The 13507-nt window shown below is 48.8% G+C and overlaps 1 long non-coding RNA gene across 1 annotated transcript; it reads left to right on the forward strand.

The window, feature by feature from the left end:
• The first annotated feature begins 26 nt into the window (after nucleotides 1-26).
• On the forward strand, nucleotides 27-13269 carry LOC116150857 (uncharacterized). The gene is made up of 3 exons (XR_010379265.1): nucleotides 27-250; nucleotides 1564-1715; nucleotides 11907-13269. It is a non-coding gene; the product is annotated as an uncharacterized LOC116150857 (long non-coding RNA).
• Nucleotides 13270-13507: the final 238 nt, after the last annotated feature.

Here is a 13507-nt window from a genome sequence, read left to right on the forward strand (position 1 = left end):
GGCTCCTCGCCACTCGCCCAGAGATCTTGGCCCCTAAGGATACTGACGCTGGAGGGGCTGGGACTTTCCTTGGCCTCCACCAGGCCTGAAATCGCTTTGGAAGCGATCCCATTTCCGGTCTTAAGCGCGTCTAGATTCCAGGGGATTGGGTGGAGCGTGCCCCGGTTCCAGATCCCAGCGAGGGCTTCTCTCCCATCAGCCCTAGAGAAACCGGAGCGGCTGGGGACCTCCTTAAATCTGTTATGACTGGGTCAGTGATTCTCAAACCTCTCTGTGTAGGAATAATTTCTTGTGAGAACCTGTTAAAAATTCAGATTTCTGTGCTCTACCCGGACACCGGTACGCATTGGATCTCGCATGAGCTCGAGAATTCGCATTTTAATAACCTTTCCTGGGTATAATGACTCAGATCTTCCGCTTGCGGGTCACAGCGGTCTCGAACTTTCTTTGTATTTTCTTCGCTTAGAGGCCGGAGCTTCGACAAAGCTACCCGGTACATTACTCTGCGCTTTCGGCCGCCAGCAGAGGGCTCTTGGATCTTTGGGTGCGCCCCAATGGCCCCGCCTCATGTCTTACAATTAGTCGCTTGGTGGTCCCGCCCCTGTAGTCAAATTTTCCCTTCTGGGTGGTCAGCGGTGAGTTGTGACCAGGCCAGAGGCGATGGTTATCTTTAGGGAGGTGTAGTCCGCACATTTGTCCTGAGCTAGGTTTTATTGTTTTTTGTTTTTCTGGGTTTGGTTTTTTTTTTTTTTTTTTGGTTGTTGAACACCAAACTTTAGTGTTGTGCCAAGACAGAGAGGAAAGAGCTGCCTGCGATTGTGCCTCCCAGAGGCCCTGATGGAAACCAGACGAGGGGGCAGGGGCCCCACCGTCCCGAACCCAGAGAGGCCAAGGCACTTGAAACAGCTGCGCGTGGGCTGGAGTTGGGCTTATGGACTGGGACTTGGATCCACGGGCATGCCGAGTCCTGCGGATTCTGTATATTGTGGCCTGGGATGCTGGGCATATTCACCAGGGTTTCTGGCCAAGGTGATTGGCTTTTAGCGCCTCCCTAACCCCCGCCCCAGCTCCCAGGGGAAAAAACTGTTTATTGTGAAACCAGAGCAGTCCCTGAGCTTGGAGCCAGTAGCTCCAACCTAAGCCTAGCGTGGAGGCCTCTCATTCGTATTTTTGTGAGTTCTGCCGCAGGTCCCCAGAAACCCTCAGGCGGCTTCTGGAGCTTTGCCATGGGTAGGTGGTTTTGGCTTCAGATGCACCCCGTGGAGCAGATCCTGGAGCTGCTCCTGACCATCCTGTCCAGGAGATCCACAGCAGGGTGCAGAAGCTGCATCCCCAGAGCTTGCCAAGAAGCTGCAAGTCTTTTAAAACACACGTAGAGAGGGCTCATGAGACTGAGGGATTAGGTGAAAGAGAGGGGTAGGGGAGGTTTTATCTGTGGTTTGGTTGCCCCCAACTGGGACATCACGGTATCTGACTTCCTCACTAGGATGTTCTTGATTGCCCTGAGTAGATCTTATATGGGCAAGTGACTTTGTAGTTTAGTCTCGAATATTCATCCTGTAGGTTTTCCCTGAAGCCCACAGAGGAAACAGTGAAGAGTGCCTGTTTCCACAGGGAGGCAGCATCATTCTGCAACAGTCAGTGTCAGCTCTGGCGTTAGATCAAAGGGGTTCAGATCCTGGCTCTGCCTGCTGCCCACTAGCTGCGTGACTTGGGTAAGTTACTTTCCTGTTTCGGCCTCAATTTCTCCCTGGGTAAAAGGGCTCCTGGGATTGTTTTGAGGATTAAAGGGAGAGCAGCATGGACATTTTGATGATACTGCTGGTACTTGGTCAGTGCTGAAAACTATTAGCTGGCCGGGCGTGGTGGCACACGCTGGTGGTCCCAGCGACTCGGGAGGCTGAGGCAGGAGGATCACTTGAGCTCAGGACTTCTGGGCTGTAATGTGCCCAGATAACTAAGTTCAGCTTCCATATGGTCACCTCCCTGAAGCAGGGGGCCACCACATTGCCTATGGAGGGGTGAACCAGCCCAGGTCTGAAATGGAGCAGGCCAGAACTGCTCTGCTGATCAGAAGCCGTATCTTGCTTGCGCTGGTGCCCTCCAGCTTGGGCAACACAGCAAGACCCTGTCTCTACAAACAAAACTGTTAGCTGTTATATTAGAGTCAGCAGTCTCGTCCCCTATGCAGAGCTGGAACTCAGTTAATGGTGAACTTGGGAAAACTGCTTGGCACTGAGGCTTTGCAGTCACTGGCCACAGGGCCCCCAGGGTTAACTCATATAGCAGGGAGGAAAGAGAGCATGAAAAAGGAAGGGGAAGGAGAGGGGGAATGAAGTACATCCGGAGATCTGCTGGGGAAAGGTGCACACTGCAGAGGACCCTCTCCCCACACCCTCCCCACCGTCACATACAGTCACATTTGTTCATGGACAGGGCATCAAACCCCCTCTAATTTAAACCATCCTTTTCTCTTGCTGGGTCCAAAGGGACACACCGTGATCTTCTATTGAGGGTTTGCCCTCACATTCCTGTAATAATCTCCCTTGCTGCTGGGCCCTGGTGTGATGACAAGTGACAGCAGTTTGTCTTCTGGGCCACAAACTAGGGGCTGGGGACAGAAGGGCTTTTGGAGGAGCCTTTGCCTCAAGACACATTGTGAAAGTCACTGAGTTTTAAGCTGGAGCCAAGGGACACTCAGGGAACCCTGGCTCTAAGCTGCATGAGACTCTAGGCCTCAGCTCCCAAGGAGACCCCCAGCCGTACAGGAGACAGAAGAGGACATTATCTGGGCAGCTGGGAGGAAGAAGGGCTTTGGAATGGCCTCACCGCCACCAGTGCGATGGGGCATAGCTGCTAACGAGAGAGAGCTTCTGAAGTCAGGGTTCTGAATGTGGAGTGAAAGACCTCCGAAATGGTGGTGGGTGTTTTCTGGAAGGGGGGAAGCTCTCAGCAGAGCCTCTCTTTTGAGTTAAGCTTTTGATTTTGACATCATTGTAGATTGACATGCAGCTGAAAGAAGTAGAGAGGTGTCCTGTCCCCTCCCCTCCCTTCCCCAGTGGTAACTTGCTGCAAAACTAGAACCACAAGGTACAAGCAGGGCCTTGACACGAATGCAGTCCAGACACAGAACAGTTAGTTCATCGCTGCCGGGACCCCTCCTGTGGCTCTCTTAGAGACCCCTCCACATCTCGTCCGCCCATCCACCGCTCTCCTACCCACCCCCAGATCCCTCACCCCCCCCAACCACGAATCGTTCTCCCTTTCTAGAATTTTGTCATTTCAAGGATGTTTTATAAATGGAATCATGTAGTCTGTAACCCTCTGAGATTGGCTTTTTTCCCCACTCAGCATAATTCCCTGGAGGTTTACCCAAGTCCTTCTGTGTAACAGCATTCGTTCTTTTTATTACTGAGGGCCAGCCCGTGGTCTGGATGTGCCAGTCTGCTGAACTAGTTGCCCACTGAAGTTACCAGCTTTTGGCTGTTACAGATAAGCTGGTATGAACATTTGATTGTTTGTTGAAATTATTCTTATGCTCGATGCTTTACAATCACTGTCAGAGAATTGGGACATCTAATTCATTTTGGAGTTAGTGTCCCTTGATTGTCTTTTCTCATTCAACTTGTGAACTTCCTGGTTCTTGGTGTGAAGGCTGACTTCCCATTGTGTCTGGAACATTCTGGGTAATATGTTAGGAGGCACTGGGTTCTGTTTAAACTTGGTGCTGTAGCAGGCAGTCCCCTGTGGAGGTTTGGTGTGCAGGTCCTGGCCTCCTTCTGGGGGCTGTGATTGTGAGGACAGCGTGATTGTCAGGGCCTCTGAGGTGCTCTCCTGGTTTGCTTGGTGTAGCGCTGGCTACGGGAGCTCCTAGGAGCCCTGGGGGTGCTGCTGAGGGAATGGAAGGAGCTTCCCCCGGTCAGGCCACCTTGGGACTCTGGGCGGGGAGGGGTTCCTCTGGCTCAGAGGGAGGAGTGCTTGCTGTGGGCGGAGCTTCTGGAGGCGGGAGGACCCCTGCCAGTGGGGAGTGGGGAGTGGGGACTGTTTCCTGGGCCTGGACTCCCTGTGGCCTGATTCCGCTTGCTGGTGCCTCTAGGCAGCAGTGTCTCTAGGGTAGAGGGGGGCAGGTTCAGGCCCAGGGGAGAAGCATGTGCTTCCTCGTAGGCACTTTGCTGTGGCAGAATCCCCCTTTTTGGTGTCTCTGTATGGGAGAAGGGGGCTCAGACATGGCTGGTAGGAAAGCATTTACCAGGCTGGGTGTGGTTCCGGTGGCATGTCCTTTGCTAGAGCCCCCAGTTACAAGCATTCTCTGGGTGGGAGATGAAGCCTCAGACCCAGTGGGGAAGGGAGTCCTTTTCTCTATGGAAGGAGGGCCAGCTGGATGGAAGGAGGCTTGGGGCTCTGCATGGCAGCTGCCCCTCACTGTGGCCCAACCATTTTGGATCTCATTAAGCCCAGTTGCCTTCTCTTTGTAGAGTGTTTAGTCCCCAGGGGCAGGGACTGGGTTTGGGGAGTGGATACTATGCGGTAATAATCCAAGGGGCACCAGGGATTAGGGATGCTGATGCCATTGTGGTTTCTGTCACCGTCACCATTGTCTGCCCCTGACTTTCAGCTCCCTGACATCAGCTCTGAGCTGGGCCATGAATCTCCCTCCTCCTGAGGGGACCGTGGATGATAAGGGGAGGATAGAGCCGGCTGGCAAGGCAGATGCTACCATCTCCCCTAGTGCCCTTCCTCCTCGCTGAGAGCTCCCGTTCCCAGGCCCTTCCTGCCACTTGCAGAGGGTCCTCTTCCTCTCACCCACACGTGTCAGCCCCGCCTTCCTCGTTTGCCTCTCCCATATCTCAAATGTAGGCCCCCTTCCCTTCTCCCCCATGAAACCTGTTCTCCACACACCCGTTTTGCCCCTTCACCCCTTGGCTCTTTTCTAGAACTGTTCGTGATGTACCTGGGGCTGAAGAGGACCTTGTCCTCTTTCCATTGCCTGGGTGCTTAGGGGACGTGCCTGTGTACTTCTCCCAGGAGGCGTGCGGTGTGTCAGGATTATAGCAAGAAGGTTCTCTCCAGGGACACGGGACATGGTGCGGGAGACTGATGGGAATGTGGACTCAGTGGGTCGGACTTCTTTTCCAGAGATGGAGACTGGGTCAGTTCTGACCAGGATCCTGTCCCTTAGACACTCTCCTCCCTGACATCAGCTCTGAGCTGGGCCATGAATCCTCTAGGAGGCATCCTGTGATCTGATGTCCCCTTGTCTAGGATGAGTTCAGTGGGCTGATGTCTGGTGATGACACAAAATCTGTGGGGAGGAGTAAAGTTGACACTATTACTAATCATTCTCTCTGGTTAAGATGGTAATTTATGTGGATTGTAAATCTCAGGGATGTAGCCTCTCCCTACCACCAGGACCACTGTAGTATCCCCTATGCAGATCTTATGATGTCATCAAACTAATGTAGCTCCTACTTGATGCATGGTGCATTGAGCCTCAAACAATGAGGAGTCCCAGATACTTGGCCCCAGGCACTGGAGACAAAGACTGTTGCCTGCTATTTCAGTCAACAAAGGATGTTGCAACCCTGTCAGTCCCTGCAACCACCCCCAGTGGTGTATCCTGAGGGAAACTCAGGATGAAGAAAAATGGGATACTGGCCCTAATTAAGATGAACATCAAAGGAATGTTTTCAATGAGCCCAGACTCTTGCCTCTCCCCACACATAGAAAAGCACTAAAATCATTAACTTGTTATGTCTGTTTTTCTGTGTGTGTATGTGTGTGATTTAGCAGTAATCTGTTGATGTTCAACTGTAAGGTTTTTTTTTGTTTCCAAGAAAAGCTCCTATGTATCCTGGCTCCTCCCTTACCTCTTTGAAACAGTTCCTCACAGCTGTCTGAGGGGCTGCCTTCCTGGGCTATAGTCCCAGTAAGGCCACAGAATAAAACATAATTCTCAACTTTTAGGTTATGCATTGTTTTTCAGTCGACAGCACTAAAAAGGCATCCCAGGAGTCTTCACCCAGTCCCCAGTCTCGCTCCTCTTCTAGCAAACTTTACAGGCACAGCTACCCTCTTCTTTGTTTTAATGAGATGATGCTACACAAACTATTGCGTGTAAAACACTTAGTACCGTGCCTGGTACACACACGTGTTTGCACCAACTGTGGGCAGATAAAACTGGTAGACTTTCTTTCTTCTGAGTCTCTGGCACTGGGGTTGATGTAAGGCAACATTGGGAGGAATTTCAGGGAGTAAACTGCTAGAGAAGGGCAGGACTGATGACCTCTCATTCTCCTGTGGTCAGATTTCAAACAGCAGGTCCAAGCCCCTTACTGGAGGCTCCCATGAGGTCACTGCAAGGGACAGCCAAGTTCATACTTTTAGATAGTCCCCCTTTCACAGTGCATGCCTACCTTTATGTTCTAATAGTCCTATAAAAGAAACCAAAACGGATTTCAACTGGTTTTCTATAAAAGTGAGATTAATGCTGGGACAATAAGGATCCTTGGTCCCTAAGATAGAGTGGATACCAAAGGAGATCTGTGAGATGCGGAGTGACCCTCAGCAAGAGCCATACCTCCTTGTAGCAAAGGTGTGAACGTGGCAGAGGCTCCTGGGTGGGGAATCAGTACCACATTTACGTAGCAATAAAAACAAAGCAGGTAGTACCAAAGATAGGGCACGGATGGTGGAAGAAGTTGTGGTTACTTTTTTTAATAAATTTAATAAAATATATATATTTTATTGACGTATAGTCAGTTTACAATGTGTAAATTTTGGAAGAAGTTTTGTAGCAACAACAATAGTCACTGAATTGTTTGATTTTTTTTTAGGAAATCCCTTTAGAGATCACTTTTTCTACAAATTTTTACTACAGTAATAATGGGACATATGTGTCTGACCATCATCATCAGAAATTGGAGGTTTTAGACTGAGCAGTCTTTTAAAAAGAGTTTGGAAAGATTACTGTTCAATCACTGCCTCAACATATACATTTTTAGAATGTGCAAAATCACCACTACAGCTTTGAGAGTTATCATATATCTAAATATTTCACAAACAGTTGAAATAACTAAGTGGTAACATGTGTTACAGGAACACCTACTAGCAAATTTATTAGCAGGAGAAGGTATTCCTAACTTTTCTTTGGGTGTCAGGAGCTCAAGAATTGCAAGAACAGTTGAAGGACAAAATGCATTTATTTTTAAATATTCTGTAGCTCTCAATCTAGCTTGCGAGCACTTTTGACTCAAAATAAACTTCCATTCTTAAAAAGAAGCCTCATTCCCTCTGATAATATTTCTTACTAAGGGTGGATCATATGCATGTCTTCCACAGGAGAAAAGGCGTAAGGTTCCCCCTTGCCTGACAGTGATACACAGTAAGGAGGCAGAGAGAATGACCTAGGTAAATTCAATGATGTCACACAATGGTTGCTGATGAAAAACTGCTCACACTGCTCATAAGGAAACCTGATAAATCTTCCAGTTAACATCAGTAGCTTCAGTTCATTCCTCAACCTGGTAAAGAGCATCTATGAAAAATGTATAACTAACATCATACTTAACGGTGAAAGACTAAATGCTTTACCCCTAAGATCAAGAGTAAGGATCTTGGGGAAAGGGTGTAGCTCAGCAGTAAAGCGTGTGCTTAGCATGCCTGAGGTCCTGGGTTCAATCCCCAGTACCTCCCTCAACAATAATACAAAATAAATAAATAAATAAACCTAACTACCCCTCCCCCAAATAAAGCAATTTAAAACAAAACAAAAAGAGTAAGGATCTCTTATAGATTTTCATATCCTGGACTTTTGTATGAATGAAATCATATAAAATGTGCTCTTTTGTGTCTGGCTTCTTTCACTTAGTGTATCTACCTATTTATTTATTTTTTTATGTAATGGACGTACCGGGGATTGAACCCAGGACCTCGTGCAACCTAAGCCTGCAGTCTACCACTGAGCTATACCCTCCTCCCCTATATGTGGAATCTTAAAAATGAAACAAACAAAAGAAGGTGAAACCAAACTCACAGATACAGAAGACAAATGGGTAGTTGCCAGAGGTCGAGGTAGGGGGAGCCAAATAGGTGAAAGGGATTAGAGGTTATAAAATAACCTCCAGTTATAAAATAAATAAATAAGTCACAGGGATGTATAGTATAAGGAATATGGTCAATAATGTAAAACTTTGTATGGGGACAGATGGTTACTAGACTATGTAGTCCACCTGAAACTGGTACGTCAACTATATTTCAATTAAAAAAGTAAAAAATAAAACAAAGCACTTCTTGCTAACTTACTTTATGTGTAACAGCACAGAACAGAAAGCAGACATGACCACAAATAGCAGGCATTTTACAGAATAATGAAGCCAGATATGTAACCAAGCAGGACCCTGGGGGGCCTTCCCAGGACAGACCCCTCCCCTATATCCTCTGCTGTAGCTCCCCTCTGAAGTACCTAGATGATAGTATCAGATGCACATGTCCTGAGTTGTTTTAGAGATGCTGAAACCCCCACCAAATGGCAGAAATGAACTACTTGACGACCATGAGCACGTAGCCTCCAGACCTACTGGCGCCTCAGGATTGATAATGTTAACCCCTGTGACACCACCCTGTGCCCTCACCATGAACCAATCAGAGAATTGTGCATGAGCTGATCACATATCCTGCGAGCCCTGCTCCCTCAGCTGGCCTTTAAAAATGCTTTGCTGAAACCCTTCCAGGAGTTCAGGGTATTTTGAGCACAAGCCACCCACACTCCTTGCATGGCCCTGCAATAAACCTTTCTCTCCTACAAACTTTGATGTTCCAGTTTGGCCTCACTGTGTGTCAGGCACACAAATTTGCCTTCAGTAACAGACACAGCATCATGTAAATAACAGATTCCTGTGGATGAACTTGTCTTTGTACACAAAGTTCAGCTACTTACCCTATTATTTAATCTGCTCCCATCTTAGATGTATGGTGCTTTTCACTAGTTTTATAAAGAAACTAAATCAAAGTACTTCCTAGAATAAAATTAAATATAATTCAAATGAAGTGTTTCTCAACTTCCCTGCAACAGCATGTCATTATGATTAATGTCCATGAAATAGTCGATGCACTGAGTTTGTCCTACTCCCCGTATTTAAAACAAATGTATAAAAGACTTCTCCCTACTTCTTACAGTTGCCCAGAATATTTAGTGTCACTGACCCACTCTTATGTCTTCTAATAGATTTCCCATGAGGAAAGGAAATTGTAATTAACATGACTTCTCCCACATGCGTCTGGAGGGTAACAGCCTCTCTGCTGTGGCATGCAATGTGGCAGAACACTTACCTGTACAGCCAGGTTTGTTTCCTGCAGCTCTGTATGGTCCTCCTTATCATGGTCCTCCTCTGAGACATGGGCCCCTGGAGGGACTGGAGAGCCCAGCTCCCTGGGGTCTGCCTTCCCATCACTCCACCTCCTGGTCCTCGGCCTGAAAGGTCACAGGGTACATCCACCCTAGTCTAGACTAAAAGAATATGTCCCTACCAGTCCTTCCCTTATTTGCCCTCTCTTTAGCAGGGAGGAGTGGACATGGCAAAGCTCGTGGTTTGGGTTGGTTCTTGCATATAAGACCATTTTTAAATGTTCTTGACCTTGTGGAAGGATTTTAGTTCTGAATTTACTGTGCTCTACACATCCAGACCTACCCAACCACCACTAAAATTTGCAGTGGGAAAATATTTAGGGAGATGAAACCAAGATTTTCTTTCCCAAAGTCATTCTTGCTGCCCAAGAGCCCTCCCTCATTGAAGCTGAGGAATCCACTTCAACAGAATAGCAGAAATCAGCATCCAATCAAGATGTAGTTTTGGGTTTCTGAAATAGGTTCTGGGAGCCCATTGCCTAGAGCTTAGTTTTGAAAGCAAACACTTTTGCTCCTAAGAGCCAAGCTTTGTTGCAAGAAAGAAGTATGTGCAGACCCCCAAGGTGCCAAACTTAGGGCTCAGAGCCTAGAGATTTGCGTTTCAAGCCACAGGTAAGCAGGATTCGGGACAGGATAAAGTGCTGATTTCTCTCCCCTGGGAGGGAAGAGGGCCCTTCTAGAGCTAGGGAAGGGGCTGGGCACAGTGCCAAAAAGTGCTGCCAAGCAAGCAGTGTGCTGCACAACTCCAGCGTGCATCACGTGTGACTGGATTCACTTAACTGCAGAGTGCACAACCCATGTAACTGTACGCAGTGGTCCCGGAGAGAGGCTGGGAAAGGAAAGAGAGAGGACTGAGACAGGATACGTGAAAGATTGGGGATCCCAGCGCAGAATGACACCTGGCCCCACAATCTACCTGGAGCTCTGGGAGGAAGGCATTGAGAGGACGATGGGACGAGGCAAGAGAAGGTCAGAAATGACAACCTGGGAGAGAAGAGAGGGGGAAGAGAAAGGAGGAGAAAGGGGGAGGAGTAGAGGAGAAAGAAGAGGAGGAGGGGTGAAGAGGACAAGGAGGAGGGGAGAAAAGGGGGAGGCAAGAAGGGGAGAGGAGAGAGTAGCCCTGATTTGGGATGCAGGATTTGCCACACAACTGAAATGCAGAACAAAAAAGTAATTAATTGTCGTAAAGAGATAAAGTTTAAAAACTAAAGGGGTTGAGTCACCTTAGAGTGGCAAGGTTTAATAATTTCCTCCCTCAGTATTCATGGGGTGTCATGAGCCAGGTGACATCAGTTACAGAGATATAAAGAAAGCCGGTCGCTTCTGAACAGCTAAGTTACTACTTGCAGTTACAAACTGCTAGAAAGTGCCAGCATCCACAAAACCTCCAAGTACTATCAAAATGCTTGCACGTCCATTGGAGAGTTTCTCTTATTCAATAGCTGAACTTCATGAAACAGTTACTGGCTATTTCATGAAGCTGAGCCCTCCATGCTAAAACATAAGAAAACCTGAGTTAAATGTTAAAATATGTATCTGCAATTGCTAGCATTTTTTGGACTCTTTGGTACTGATGGACACCATCTGACTCCACCCACGGGCACAGCCCCCAGGTGGGCAGTGCCCTCCGGCTGCCCCAGCTGCTGACCTCGGTGACAATTCTAAGCTCACTGGTCTTATGCAGAAACCAGGAGAGAGAAGGGAGCACATAGCAAGAAGGGGAAGGAATGTTCTCCCAGACAGGACCTCATCATAAATGCTCCCTGTCCCAGCTGGAGTCACTGCCTGCTCCTTCCTCCACCCACGGTGCCCTCCGTCCCTCCGCGGGCCACTTGCTCTGGGTCCGGCTGCATCAGCGGTCCTTCTTACAGTAAGCTCCTTTACCGAGTCACATTCTTTTCTCAGGTTGGGAAATAAAAATGTCAAGGGCCCTTGCGGCAGTCTAGGCGAGGGGGTTTGTTGACTCAATGCGGGGTCAAAAAAGAGGTTGGGTGAAGTAGTTTCAGGCTGGGTAGGGCCGTGCCGCCACTACCAAGAAAGTCAAGAGTGGCAGAGTGCAGGGGAGGTGAGGAGCTGTGTTTTGGCCCCCCAGTCCTCCTGTTCATAACCATTGTCCTGGGGGTAGATGTGAGAGTAAAGAGAAAGAATTTCAGGCTTTAGACTCCTTGGCACTCAGAGGTACCAGTATTCTGTGCCCGCACGCACGCGTGTAAGTATACATGATGCACAGGCAGTGTCTGCGTGTACAGTCCGCACAGCTCCGGGATTCTGCTGGAGGGTCTCTGGTCATCACCCAGAGCACAGCCATCCCCCTCCCAACACATCAGGGAGCCCCTTCCTCCTCCTTTTCCCTTCCAGCTGGCCCTATCTTGGAGTGGGGCAAGGGGAGGTGGGCAGGCAATAGAAAAGAAGAAGGGAGGGGAGGGAGGGGAGCCCGGGAGGGGGGCCCACCTCGTCCTGGTTTCATGCGCACTTCCTGTTCCTGTTCCTGTCCCCACCCCAGGAAGACCAAAGAAGGATTGGCATTGCATCTCTCTCCTGGAGCCTTTGGGAGTGACGGAGGATCTTCCCTGAATATTTGGTATTGGTCCTCCGGCACCACACGGGGGATGTTGGTCAAGAAGGACTCGTATCAGAGCAGGGCTGTGAACTCCTAGACAAACCAAAGGACAGCAGGTTTTTAAGGAGGCTGAGTGTGGACATGGCTGGTCCTGTGCAGCAGATATACCTCCCATGTATCTCCCCTCCTTCTCCCGCCTCTCCTCTCTCTCCCTCTCCCTGTCTCCCCCACCCCCACCTCACCCAGCCACTGCCCTTTTTAATTTTGTTTTTGTGGTTCTGACTTCGGGAGAGACAAACCAGTCTCTCCAAGGAGACACCTTGAGACCTCGTGCCCCCAGTGAGTGAGGGTCTTTTCCTCTGTAAGCCCCGCACACCACTGAGCCTTTGTGAGGACAGCCTCTCTGGTCTTGAACCCACCCAGACTCCCTGTGAGTCCACACCCTCCTGAGGGTGAGTGGTCACAGCTCACATGAGTGTGTGTGATGACGCCGTCACCAGCCAGTCCTCCGCGGAGGGTCAGGCCACCCCCGTGAGAGGTGGAGGGTGGGTACCAGTTGTTCTGGGGTCCGCCAAGTCTGAGACGGCGAGAGTTCCGCCTGAACATCTGACTGGTCGTCAGGCTCTCCCACCGCCAGCCCCCCTGCCCCTGGCTCTTAGCCCTCCCTGTCCGCCCTCAGCTTCTCTCTCACTCTGGATGCCATTTCCCATGTAATTCCCATTTCCAGTTTCTCCCAGTGAGCATCTGACACTCACAGCACATCCCTTGGGGGCTCTTTCCGTGGGAGCCCTCGCACAGTCTAGTTGACCTACGGGCTGGCTTCGCTTCAGTCCAGCGAATTCTCTTCACCCGGCTGTGGCCTGAACACGTGTACTTCACGTGGCACAAATAAAGGGACCTGGGATTCCACTTCTTTGGGGGCAATGACAAGAACAACTACCTTTAGAAGGCCCTGAGGGTGTGATGTCCCCATTTTTAAATGCCTTGTGTTCTGATTTTTTTAATATTAAATAGAACCAACAAAGACTATTTGATGCTGTGGAATATCTAAATGATATTCTCATGAGCATCAGAATTTTAAAAAAAAAGAGTATCTGAAATGTCCCTCTGGCTCATGGCCTGTTCTTAAACAATGTCTTCTCACCAGAGTAAGCAACTACTAGGTTTTAGAGGGGAACACAGTGGACGTCTCTCCAAAACACCTAGGGGACAGGAGTCTTGGGTCTTCGAGTGACCTGGGACTACGTAATTATTCCCTTGCTTTTTGCTGTTGTTGTTGCTCAGATTAAAGGTGGAAGAAATCTGACCTGCAGTGTAATCTACCACCTCCTCCAAGTCTGAGAGCTCCTGTATAGACTGTTAGAATGAATAGAATTGCCTCTCCAGTGTGACCTAAGGAAACTATATTGGCATAAAAACATAAAACCAAAAAGCATGACAGGCACCTTTTATTTTAACAGGTGAAACAGTGAGGAGTTTGTTATTTTGCATTTTTTTTGCACTTTCCAAAATTATGGACAGGCATAACCAGGTAGGTTATATGA

This window comes from Camelus dromedarius, chromosome X (genome assembly GCF_036321535.1).
Source record: "Camelus dromedarius isolate mCamDro1 chromosome X, mCamDro1.pat, whole genome shotgun sequence".
Lineage (NCBI taxonomy): Eukaryota > Metazoa > Chordata > Mammalia > Artiodactyla > Camelidae > Camelus > Camelus dromedarius.